Source organism: Nilaparvata lugens, chromosome 3, assembly GCF_014356525.2.
Source record: "Nilaparvata lugens isolate BPH chromosome 3, ASM1435652v1, whole genome shotgun sequence".
In the NCBI taxonomy this organism is placed as follows: Eukaryota; Metazoa; Arthropoda; class Insecta; order Hemiptera; family Delphacidae; genus Nilaparvata; species Nilaparvata lugens.
The window spans coordinates 2,167,788-2,181,349 of NC_052506.1; the positions used below are offsets into that span (position 1 = coordinate 2,167,788).

The 13,562-nt window shown below is 30.9% G+C and overlaps 1 protein-coding gene across 3 annotated transcripts in view; it reads left to right on the forward strand.

Moving 5' to 3' along the window:
• Positions 1-13,562, forward strand: part of LOC111058109 — a 49,147-nt gene that overhangs the window by 28,141 nt on the left and 7,444 nt on the right. For 2 of the 3 annotated variants that reach the window (XM_039422600.1, XM_039422602.1), the window contains one exon: positions 8,820-8,954. The gene's annotated coding sequence lies outside the window, so the exon portion shown is untranslated. Of the gene's footprint in view, positions 1-1,535; positions 1,602-8,819; positions 8,955-13,562 lie in introns of all 3 variants that reach the window. The other variant, XM_039422601.1, reaches the window with a different exon arrangement.

Consider the following 13,562-nt stretch of genomic DNA (forward strand, 5'->3'; position numbering starts at 1 on the left):
AATCATCTGTTTGCCCATATGGAGCCATACCGAGTTTCAAAGCTTCATCTTAAATACATCTGGAATTAAAAAATTAATATTGATCTTTAAATGGTGAAAAGTGGTCATGCATGCAGTACGAAAAAAATTAATTTCCCTGTTATTCTTCGACCAATCTTAATAAATTAGGTATCATTGGAATCGTGAAAAAATTTGCTAACTTTTTTGTCTCTTGTAAATTTTCTGTAAAATGGACGGTTTTCGAGATATTCGCCATCAAAAAATTTAAAATGGCCGCCATTTTGAAAAATTTCAACGAAAAATTTTTTTTTTATTTTTTATAGTTGAGTCTTTATAGCATAAATATTCATGCCAAGAACATTTCGTTCTTGAGATGAAAATTTTTAAGTGAAAAAAACAAAATGGCAGTTATAAGGATAACCGCTGAGTTTTGGACACTTCAAATATGACATTTGTAGTCTCCTAGCATCCAGGTACAATACCCTAAAATTCTCGACACTACTTCTGAAACACCCTGTATAGTAAAATTCACATTGAAATGTGTGAATTTTATATAAAATAACACGATCATTAATTTTCAATTCAGCACTGAATGAAAATACAAAATACATAGCTCTTGCAATAATTGAAAGATATAAATAGAAAGAAAAATCTTAAATCTCAGTACACTTTTTAAATTATTTCATCACAACAGGTTTCAACATTGATGCCATTTTCAAGTGATATTATTATCACTTGAAACATGTTGTTTGTGATTAAATTATTTCAAAAAAGGGGTACCTTCTGAGATTTTTTATTTCATTTCTATTTATATTACGGGTAGCCCTCTACAGAAAAGAGATGAATTGAAAGATAGATTACGGTATCTTCTTCATAAAATATAATTATAGTATCCTTGTTTTGAAATCAATAAAATAAATAAATTAAAAATATTATGACAACTAGTTTCAGTAATCCGCACCTTCAGGGTTTAAAAGATAATTTTTGAAATAAAAGTTTTACTAATTAAAAGTTTTGTTACCTATTTCAAATGTCATCTTCGAGTAGAATATTTTGACTAAAATAATTTACTTCAAGATGATATTTGGAATAATGAAACTATTAGTAAAACGTTCATTTAAAATTTATTTTCAAAACCTGAAGATGGCGTGGCTCACTGAAACTAGTTGTTATAATTTATATTCTTCATCTATATTATTTATTAGTTTCTAAAAAAGGGTACTATAATTATTCTATTTTATAAAATGAGTTAAGTAGCCCTGAGTTAATAGGTACATTTCAAAAATATTATCTCTCTCATTCTATCAAAGAGGATGATAATAGAAGGCTTCTCCTTTTATTTGTTTCTATTATCTTCTTTAGAAATATTACAAATATTATGATTTGGATGGTAATAAACTGGCTATTTTCTTTGATAATCATTTCTTGTCTTATCAGTAGTAGAATATTGATACAGTTCAGTTCAAATTCCAATATCTCTCAAGCCTTCCTTGCTGTATAGTTGGTATATTCATTTTCTGTCTTGAATTTTCCAGTGAATTACAGCAGGCCTATGATGACTGTATAACACAGCGGCTCACTTTGGATATGGCAATAACCAGGTAATGTTTCACATTATATTATAAAACTGTCGAAAAAAATAATTCCAGATTTTAATACTCAAAAATTGCGAACATAGGCCTATAACTGTTCTAGTTATAGAACAATAAATGTTCAGCTGTTCTTAGTGAGAATTTGTGTGTATTTTTGGCTTCAAAATTCATAAAATAACTTAATTAATGCAATGTGCAGTGATAATTAAGTGTAATATTAACTATAATTTGGTGTTTTAATTTTTCTAAATTTAAAATTTGCATCTCATATTTATTTTTGGACGAAAGTTGACCTTGAACTTCTTACAGAACAAACATAACCTATCTTTTGGATATGTAATCAAAATTTGGGAATGGAATAGTTTTGGGCCAAGCCTGTTGTTCCTTCCCAATCATATTTATATGATTTGCTATTGTATCCACGTAAAAATAAATAAATAAATAAATAACCATCCTTGGGAAATTAAAAAACTTTATGAAAAAATTCAAGTTAATCAGTTGTGTGGTTCAGATGTCATGATGTATCTATTATTGGGTATTTCCTATCCAATTGGCCTACATATATATAGGATAAGCCAATAATTCTTTCCTTTATAGTATTATCATAGCCACCTCTAATACAGAGGTAATTAGAGGTGGCTATGGTATCATAGATAGATAGACACAACATATGAGTAGAAGATAAAGATAGAAAATAAAACCGTTGAACACACAGTTTTATCAATTTATTTATTATTATTATTATTTATATTTATTATTTATATTTATTATTTATTATTTATTATTTATTTTATTATTTATTATTTATTATTTATTTTATTATTTATTATTTATTATTATTATTTATATTTATTATTTATTATTTATTATTTATTATTATTATTTATTATTTATTATTTATTATTTATATTTATTATTTATTATTTATTATTTATTATTTATTATTTATTATTTATTATTTATTATTTATTATTTATTATTTATTATTTATTATTTATTATTTATTATTTATTATTTATTATTTTATTATTTATTATTATTATTATATTATTATTATTTATTATTTATTATTTATTATTTATTGTTTATTATTTATTATTTATTATTTATTATTTATTATTTATTATTTATTATTTATTATTATTATTTATTATTTATTATTTTTATTTATTATTTATTATTTATTATTTATTATTTATTATTTATTATTTATTATTTTACAAAGGCGACTTTCTAGAAGTATTTTAAGCCTAGGTGATGATGATGATGGGATGAATGATAATACAATGAAGGTAGAGTTATGAATGAATAAAAATTATAGGTTATGCTATCCACTTGAGTTGATTTGAGTCCACTTTTCAGTCCAGAAATAAATAAAATAAAAATTTTTAATTTGATTTGATCAAAAAACGAATATAATAGAATGATTACATTCAATAAACTCTCAGAACTTGAAGATATTGAGTTATTAAGGAAATTTTGAACCAGAAATAAAACACAAACCAATTCACTGAAAGCACAGCTGTTAATGACTAGTCAAGCAAAGTATTACAAAAAACTTGAAGGACTGAAAACATGAAGGACTGAAGGACTTAAAGAACGTTGAAAACTTGAAGGACTGAAAATTTGGAGTACTTAGAACCTGACAAATTTTGAACTTGACAAACTGAAAACTTGACATACTGGGAACTTGAAGAACTAAAAATAGGCCTTAAACTATCCTCAGTTTTTCAAGAATCTTTATACAAAATTTATTCCAAATCAATAAGTTTAGTAGTTCAGACAGTCAAGTCATATGCTCAGTCAGTTTTCGAGTATGGAATTAGGGTGTGGGGTGGTGCATTCATAAAAAAATGAATTTTATTCAAAAGGGTATTCTCAAGGCAGCCATGGGAGTGCACAGACGATACTCTAGTCACCAACTTTTTCTGGAATTTGGAGTTATGACAGTCTGACAGCTATATATTAGAATTCTCATTAAATATGTCAGCAATCATATACAATGCATCAAACTAATTATATTTTCAAATCTGCAAAGAGATATATTGTTCCTCGAACTGACTTAACTATATGCAGAAGACAATTCAACTACACAGTAAATAAACTAATAAATACTATCCCTGTACATTTTATAAGAATGAAACCCTCAAAAGCACTTATAACGAAAATTGAAAACTGGATCAAGACCGAAAATGTTATAGTCAAAATATATTTTTAATTCTAGGCATTTATTAATTCTTTATTTTCAAGTTTCATCTTATTATTCCCTCCTTTACTAACTGAAAGTTGTCTCTTAGGCTGAATTCATTTTATATAATGTTATCCTGTACTGTATTTCAAATTTTTGATGATCAAAATGGATTTGTTAAATGAATTATATTCGTTTATGTTTATGCTATGAACTACTCCACTATCGTGTTTTTTTTTTTTGAAAGTGAATTCTAATTTTTTGTTGAAGTATTTGCTAAATTTTTGTTTCATACACAGTTACTTTTTTTTCTATTTGTCTTAAATTGGAGTGCTTAGACTATTGAATGCTCGTTGCTAGCGCACAAACTTTGTTTTGCTGGCAATGCCAATATTATATATTAGATTATTATTTAGTTTCAAAACTATTATTAGCTTATTATAATTTAGCTTTTGTGATTTTGTTAGTAAATTTCTAATGTATGAAACTGAATTTTGATTTCCATGTATTTGTGAACTATTTATATGAATTTGGCAATAAATTTTGATTTGACTTGATTTGAGACGTGATGATGCTACCTACATTCGTGTTCTTCCTATCCCTTGCAAGGATAGGAAACCAACTCTTTTCTTTATAATAGATTGATTATTATTTATTTTAAAATTCTTCCCTCATTTGTATTATAGACTAGCGGGTAACCCGTGCTTAGCAAGGGTCAAGTTGAGACAAACTGAAAACTTGAAGAGCTTAAAATAGGCCTAATATAACCATCCTTGAAAATTAAGAATCAATATGCAAAATTTAAAGTTAATCAGTCCAGTAGTTCAGACGTGTTGATGCGTCATACTTGAATTTCCTATCCCATACGTGTATAATCATAGCCACCACTAATACAAGGCCCCTGCCTACGATATTGCAACGTCGCAGTGTAGGCCTAGAATCTAATACATGATTGATACAAGATCAACTGATATTTTTTTAAATCTTTTCCACCAATCATGTACAAAAGTAGGCTATTAGATTCCAATACGATATTGCAACGTCGCAGTGTAGGCCTAGAATCTAATACATGATTGGTGAAAAAGATTTAAAAAAATATCAGTTGATCTTTTTCACCAATCATGTACAAAAGTAGACTATTAGATTCCAGGCCTACACTGCGACGTTGCAATATCGTAGGCCGGGGTCTTATTGGGCATTATATTATAATTTATCCACTTTATCTAAATTATATTGAAATTGAATCATTGAAAATATAAACAGTATAAAATAGAAATCAAAGTAAATTAAGTCAAGTACTTAAAATGATCGACTGCAATGAATTGCTAAGTATCTATATAGATTTCCTTATACTATCATACGTATCCATATACCTAAGTTTTTCCATACCTAATCATTGTACATATTCTATGCTATTCTATTCTATTCTATTATAATATTCCTCGAATATTTCTAAGAATTTCTCCATGCATGTATTATTTGTTATATTTAACAAACAATTTATCAATTTCCTACCTTCATATTTGTTACGCAGCCCTCTAGAACTTATATATATATATATATAATCTTCACTATAATGAAGGAAAGAATTGGCTTATTAATTATACCATAGCCTCCTCTAATAAAAATTACAGTTTCCAGATGGTTTTTAGCAATGACCTCAAATTGATACCTGGTATACCGGTACCTGGTTAAATTATTGAAAATCAATTGCTTCCAGTAAACAAACGTTTTTTAAAACTTTTATTCATACTTCTGTCACAGAATAGATCTACGGTATCCAAACTGTGCCTCTGTACTGTGATTTGATTTAGGCCTACCAATCTACTTTTGGTGAATTTCTCAACTGAAAATAGCAATATTATTTTATAAGAATCGTTTCACTATACTGTTATCTCTTATAAGATAATATAATGACATCTATAATTTTTAGATACGAGTCCTCATAGTGTACTTACTCCTTTTGAGTGATTATATTCTTTAGCTTATTTAATAATTTTGAGACGAGACAATTTTTGGTAATTATCAACTAATTTATTGAAGCGGCTTGAGATACGGTATCATATACTAGTGATAATAGTGTATCAACCTGAAATTAGTATCTTAAATATCTTTAATAAAATCATAGCCTGCTTTTGGGTTTGAAAATATCAAGTCGTTTTTAACTAATACCAATAATATACCGAGTGATTCAAAAATACTTTACAACTTTGAAAATTCATATAAATCTTATTAAACAAGGTACAGAGCTGGTTTGGGTGTTGTTTCAAAGGAAACTCTCCAAGTTTTGACTGGCGTAGTCCGCTAGTGCGTGGTCGCGCCGCACAAGTGGCAGTTACGTCAAACATGGCTGTCTTCACTGGACCCGAGCGTGCTAGCTGTGTTTCTTGGTTGGAAGAATCAAAGTCTGCGACAACAGTTCAGCGTAATTTTTGTACCAAGTACACTAAAGATCTTTCTAGTAGACCTACAATTTATGAGTGGCATAAATGTTTTATAGAAACAGGGTGTTCAGTAAAACATACAAAATACAAGAATTTCTTAATGGCGGCTCTCCAAATTAGTGGATTGGCTGTAATGCGCCAATTGCATGGCCCCCTCGTTCCCCAGACCTAACACCGCGGTATTTTTTCTTGTGGGGTTTCATAAAAGATGAGGTGTATGTACCTCCTTTGCCAGCCTCTCTACCTGAACTTAGAGCAAGGATTTGCGCTGCTGTTGAGCAAGTTACACCTGAAATACTAGTACGCGTCTGGGAAGAAATCGAATATCGATGGGATGTCTGCAGGATAACCAGCGAAAGTCACATAGAAAATCTTTAGTTTAAGGTTAAAATCTTGATGTGTTTTCCTTTAACCTCCCAGTAGTCGCGCCCTACTCAGTCACACGAGCAGTCGCGTGTTGTATTTTGTGCAACATCCAATTTTCCAAGTGTTATGTATTCTGTTTACTGTCAAAACATATTAATTATTGTATAATTACTTTTTCCATCTTCTTGGATTATTTTACGCCTATGAACATTTGAATGATCACCATTTCATAGCCCAATAAGGTACATCAAGCAAAGCCATAAATTCTGTGTTATTTGTTCATTTAGAGTCCCCGTATACAGTCTTTCCCTATCTTATGCACAGTGCGACTTATGCACTGTCGCGACTAAATGGCACCTAAAGACTGAACCATTGCTCGGTTGATACTGCAACTCAGTGGAGTGATGGGGAGAAAGTTTTGGAATGCATAGGTGACTCATTCACTGACACCACCCCATTCAATAGTTTTGTGCAGTAAGAAGACTGACACTGTTGTACTTTTTACAACAGCGCGACTGCCGGAAGGTTAAAACAACACCAAAACCAGCTCTGTACCATGTTCAATATAAGATTTATATGAACTTTTAAAGTTGTAAAGTCATTTTTGAATCATTCGGTATTATTAAATAATCTTTTCATTCATAATAATAATAATAATAAAAATCATAAATCACTACTAATTTTCAAAATCAGTCTAAGATACTGCAATGGTATAACTATGGAGGAACTATCATCTCAAATTGTTTCCATAAATTATTATTAGGGGCTTTGACAATATCGAATCGTTTTCATCCAATTCCAATAATATCTTTCACATATTACTGAGAATACCCAGTCATTCATTTATAATAATTCATCATCTTTCCTCCACTTGTGCTGCGTTTACACCGAAGTTATCAACAAAATGTTTATTTTTCCATCCTTATAGATTCTATTAGATTGAACGGAACTTGACCATCACATATACATAATTATGCACATCATGTGTATCTCAAGTCATGTTCAATCTAATAGAATATATTTAAGGATGGAAAAATAAATATTTTGTTGATAACTTTGGTGTAAATGCAACTTTTAGGCTATTCGTGGTTTATACGAATACCTACTAAAGATTATCCTGATATCATGAATGTATAATATTTATGTGTGGTAAAATTACCGTACCATCACTTGACTGTTTAAAGGTGCGTAGCCTACAGACTTCTGCGCCACGAGCAAGCGCATTCCACTTTCATCATCTGATGCTATGCTCACCATAGTGAGGTCCACGTTATAATGGCAGTGTTTGAATATTGCTACCCTTGTCTATCATTCAACAAAGCAAATAGCGCTCTCTTTCTCGCTTTGCTCTGTTGCCAGATCGACTTTTAACAATGTAGAATTAATAATTGATCAACAAAATATTTCATCTTGATTATAAAAATTCATTATGAAAAATATAATTTCTTTCTTAGTAAATTACTAGTAGTTCTGTGAACAGTAGACATCACGCAGTATTCTCATCCACAAGTACCTGATTGAAACTATAGACCTTATGGAAATACAGCAATAGACTGGTTTCTCCACACATCTGTGTAATCACTTGTCAGCTGATTTATGATGAATAATTCTATAGTCAGATTTCTACGGTAATATTGGCGTATGAAGGAGGCTCCTTTTTCCTTTTATATCATCCTTGAAATGCAAAATTTCCAAAAAACTTGTATATACGTCGACGCGCAATTAAAAAAGGAACATACCTGTCAAATTTCATGAAAATCTATTACCGCGTTTCGCCGTAAATGCGCAACATAAAACCATTTAAACATTCAAACATAATAAACATTTAAATATTAAGTGAAATGCCAAACCGTCGACTTGAATCTTAGACCTCACTTCGCTCGGTCAAATATAATTATTTTGAACAAGAATGAACAGTTAATATAATGTATTAAATCAATTATCCTGTATCAGCTACCGTCTGTAGAAGGCATTGACAAGACAGAGGATCGGCAACATTGTTATCCTATCCACTGTCACTATAACGTGGACCTCACCATAATTTATGTATTACGGTATGCATCTCACTGTTTCTGTACAAATACAGATTATTGATATAATAAGAATAGCATCAGCTGATCAAAAGTGAAATGCACACATATGTTTGTAGCACAGAAGTCTGTTAGTATACCCTGAGGAGAGATCCAAACAATTTTTAGAAAAAGGTTCATTTATTTTTTCAATAAATAGTTGTTTCAGGTTGCACTGAGCTAGTTGAAATCTACTAACCAAGCTATCAGGAAAACTTTGAAAACTGAATGGAAAGTGAAAAATAAAAGGATACGGTGATGCAGGAAAAAGAAAAACCAATTCTTCAGAAAACTGGTAAGCATCAGTTTCACAGTTCTGTTATTGCATTACAAGAATAATAATACAATGTTGAAATAGTGAGATTTTATATCAAATTGGATATAATTTGATGCTTAAAAAACTACCTAATGAATAACACTGGTTTTACTCATCACTTGCTGAAGAGTGATATAAGGCCAAAAAGATAAAGATATTGCAGGGAAAAAATTGTTATAGAGTTTTAGTGTCACATCTTCTAGAACAAATATTTAGACCTATATCAAAAACTATAGTGAGGTTCACGTTATAATGGCACTATCTGTTTTGTATTGCTATCCTTGTCTATCATTTGACAAGTAGATAACATTTTCTATCTCTGCAACGTTGCCAAATAGTTTTTTAACAATGTAGAAATATAATCAATTAACACTAAAATACTCATGCAATTCCAAATTGAAAAAAATATTACTGATTCAGTAATCAGAATAGATTTACTTGACAAATGAATAGATGACTTGAAAATGGCATAAATGGCCGAAACATGTTGTGATAAAATATTTTAAAAAAAGGGTACTGAGATTTTTATTTTCTTTATTGACAAATGAAATATGATTGATCATTTTTAACAAGAATGAACAGTTTATTATTTTGAATCAGATCAGCTGCTATCTTTTAGATAAGTTTCTATTATAATGTACCATACAGTATATATTTTTCTATGTATGTATTTTTTATGCACTTACTCGGTTTGAACAGAGAAATGTCAGCTGTTCGTTTAAACCCCATTATGATAAACGTAAAAGTAAACCTGGTTTAGTTCGTTTGTTTGTTTTTAAAGCTTCCCAGAGACTCTAATCAGAGTATAGGAATTGTCAAAAATTTATAATACATACAGTATTACAAAAAAGAAGAAAAAAAAATTACACAAAGGAACCCTCTCTACACACAAACTCTTCTGTGGTATAGAATACTCCAAACATCAAAAAACTTTTTAATTCCTTCTCAAAAACTTCGACATCTTCAAAATTTTTTAAGTGAGTAGGATGCTTTCTAATAAATTTAAAGCCCATATATGTTGGTTTCTTCTCAAAAAGAGCTGTTCTATGATACAGTGAAGCATAGTCTCCTCTATTTCTAGTATTGTATCCATGCGAATCAGCATTTCTAGTCATTGTCTTTCTTCTAACATGCATAATCACCTCATAGATATAAATAGAGGGAACGGTTAGTATGCCTAGTTCTTTAAAGTGGTTCCTACAGGACTCTAAAGGCATAATACCTTTGATCGCTCTAACAGCTTTTTTTTGGAGCTTGAACACCCTCTCCAAATTCTGGAACGACCCACCCCACACAATAATGGCATGTGACATTATGAGTGAGTGGTAGACTGCCATTGTGAGTTTGGTATTATTCAATCTTCTTATTTGTCGGAGTGCAAAGACTCCAGATGCAATCCTCCCACAGAGCTGATCAGTATAGAAATCCCAAGAGAGATGCTGATCCAGAACAACCTCTAGGAATTTCTCGAAATGAGGCTGGTTAACATTTTTTTCATTTATCTGTACATTAATAAGTTGATCTATCCTTGAATTATTTCTATGTTTAAATTGTAAAAAAGGGATTTTGATTCATTAATTCCTAATTTGAGTTGAGAGAGGTACTGGGCTATGGCATTAATGTTCAAGAAAGATTGTATTTCTAACACACTTGCATCCTGAGAGCTGCAAATGTATGATGTGTCATCGGCATACATTAAAACTCTACCCTGGGATATAACTTTTGGCACATCATTTACATAAAGCAAAAACAACAAAGGGCCAAGTATAGAGCCCTGTGGTACACCAGCCTTCACTGATACTCTATCCGATAAGTAATGAATTATCTTCCCTTTCTCTTCCCTTGTTATTTCCAATAACAAGGAAACGTGTTAAACATAGTGTTTAGCATATGGCCCTTATGCCCGGTTTCACCAACCGTGATAAAAATATAGCCTAGCCATGGTCAATTTGACCATAGTCAAAATTTGATCACTCGTTCAACTGTTCCACCAACCTCGGGATTGATCAAAACTCGGTCGGTCAAATCTGAACATGGTCAACTCTTGTAGCTGTACTTCTCTGATGTTGGCCAACATGTTTGCTGGCTTGCTATTGGCTACATCTGATTTTGATGGATGGAAATTACTGAGATATTGCAATTATTCAAATGCTAATGAATAAATAATTATTATTAAACGAAAATCCAAATTAAATGCTGTGATATAGTAAATATAGTACCACACCCCATGATACTTAGTTTTTCTGCTCATATTGAGAGGGTAATTTGCGCTGACAAATGCCATCTTACCGTCAGGCCGTCAAAAATTCAGATTACTGTAATTACTGCACTGATTTTTCTTCATTTTCATTATTTCGGGGCGGGCCTCTTGGGCCTCCTTCTTATATACGCCCCTGGCACAGACGTTTTGTATAGTCACACATCTATAATAATTTATAATAATATTTCAGATACTAGTAGTTCTGTGAACAGTTGACCTCACGCAGAATTCTTATCCACAAGAATAGTACCTGATGTCAACTGTTTTGAATTTCAACAAACTCAGTTCACGTTTGAATTTGTATTCCATATGATATAATTCATCTATTTCCGTGATGAAAATTAATTTTTTAGAATCAAAAATATTATAATTTCTCCAGCATTATTGAGTTCATTTGTTTATTTTTATTCACCCATTAAATTAGTTTTTTTCGAATGTTAGAATATTGATACTGATGGGCACGCATAATAATACCATGACTGCAAAACAAAATATTGGAACCAAAGACCTTAAAGCTGCGTTTAGACCAAATTTATAAAAAAAATGTTAATAACTCAATCCTTATAGATAATATTAGGTTGAAAATAACTCATCATACACATGATGAACATTTGTGTCTGTCAACTTCTATTCAATCTAATAGAATCTATTAGGATCAAGTTATAACCATTTTGTTAATAACTTTGGTGTAAACCCAGCTTAAAGATGCATACCTCTTTAATGTCTTTGCTTGAAACTATACACCTTATACAAATACAGTAATAGACTGGCTTCTCCACACATCTGTGTAATCACTTGTCAGCTGATTTATGATGAATAATTCTATAGTCTTATTTTTACTGTAATATTGGCGTATGAAGGAGGCTCCTTTTTCCTTTTAAATTATCCTTGAAATGCAACATTTACTAAAACCTTGTATATACGTCGACGCGCAATTAAAAAAGGAACATACCTGTCAAATTTCATGTAAATCTATCCTAATCTAAACATATTCGGTAAATATTTAAACATTAAGAGAAATGCCAAACCATTGACTTGAATCTTAGACCTCACTTCGTTCGGTCAATGGTCAATGAATTGAATACTCTTGTACAAAGAGATTCACAAATCACCATCGATTTCGACAATTCTTTATGAACAAAATAACATTCCAATTCTAATGAGATACATTGAAGCAGCAAGGTTGATCTAGGGATTGAATAATATATGCCCACTGTGTAATAAAAGAGTAAAGAAAATATTTTTTTTAAATCTTCCTTTATTTTCTATACTATAATAATTTACTAACTAAAAGATTCCAAGAACGAACCTAATAATAATAACTTACTACAACTAAATTCAATTGCACTATAAATTTGAAATTCTTCTTTGCGTCAAAAACATAACCTACAAACAAGCAAGGAAATTGATGGAATCAGTCTTTTGACCTTGTTCAAATAATCTGATCACCCGGTCGGCGGCAGTGAAACTTGGTTTGACCATTGGTTTGACCGTGGTTGAACGTAACTGGTGTTGGTGGAACGAAAACGCTGATTCGATCATCGGTTTGATTTTTACCATGTTCAAATGCCATGACCAAGGTTGGTGAAACCGAGCATTAGTATTTTGATATCAAAACCTTTCCCTATTATCTGGTTCCTAACCTCTCCAGGAAACTATTTAGTTTTACATTGTTAATTTATTCTCAGTTTTAAAAATTCAACTTACATTTTATCACATATTTGGCTGCCTTTGAGTAGCCTCAAGTAGTATGTTTTGTTAATCATTATTTACATTGGCCTGGAGTGATCCGTGGTCTAGTGGATAGAGTGCCTGCATAGCAGCATAGAGTTCCCGGGTTCAAACCCTCTCGGAATGTGTCCAGGGATCAACTTTTGAGACTGTGACTGTACCTTCTCTGATACAATCCACTTTTGCCGCTCCACTATATATTTTACAGGCCTACTCATTCAACACTTGTTAAAAACTATAATTATATTTTTATCGCCAAAAACACATTTTTCAATAATTGAACAACAGATAGGGGCCTATATATGATTGAGATAAGATATTTTGGTAATTGCAGATATTTCTACATTGATTGATGAAAAATGATCTCTGGCAACATTGTGGAGCTAGAAAATGATAGCGCTATATCTGCTTTGTTGAACTATAGGCAAGGATAGCAACACCAATGTTGATCTAATACTGAAGGTTTCGAAAAAGAATGAGGTTATGATATTACAATACTACCTGAGGATACAGTTTCTTACTGGGGATGATGCCCACATAAGCTCTAGGCTTGTGCATGGGTAATGGGATGGATTATAAGAGATGCAAGTGAACCT